The sequence below is a fragment of the Crocuta crocuta genome, unplaced genomic scaffold (assembly GCF_008692635.1).
Source record: "Crocuta crocuta isolate KB4526 unplaced genomic scaffold, BGI_CrCroc_1.0 scaffold50, whole genome shotgun sequence".
Taxonomy (NCBI): Eukaryota; Metazoa; Chordata; class Mammalia; order Carnivora; family Hyaenidae; genus Crocuta; species Crocuta crocuta.
The window spans coordinates 5741865-5742133 of NW_027527428.1; the positions used below are offsets into that span (position 1 = coordinate 5741865).

Sequence of the window (269 nt, forward strand, 5' to 3'; positions counted from 1 at the left end):
CTGTCCTGGCAAACCAGGTCCCAGTGGCTGCACGTGGACTGGACGCTGCTCCTCCACCCTGCTGCCCTGGCGTCCAGAATGTAAAGGGTCACAGTGCAGCTGAAGTGAGCACGCCCTGTTCTCTGCAGAGATGGGCTCCCTTCCATGTGACACGGGCCCAGGGAGGACTCCATGGCTGCGGACTCGCAGGGCAGCTGCCCGCCCCAAGGTCAGGCGTCTCCCCCACCCCCACCCCGTGACTTCTGACTCTGCTCCCTCCTCTGCCCTGA

At 65.1% G+C, this 269-nt stretch overlaps 1 long non-coding RNA gene across 2 annotated transcripts in view; it reads right to left on the reverse strand.

Moving 5' to 3' along the window:
• LOC144225709 (uncharacterized) overlaps nucleotides 1–269 on the reverse strand; it is a 322326-nt gene that overhangs the window by 223079 nt on the left and 98978 nt on the right. The window lies entirely within an intron of this gene.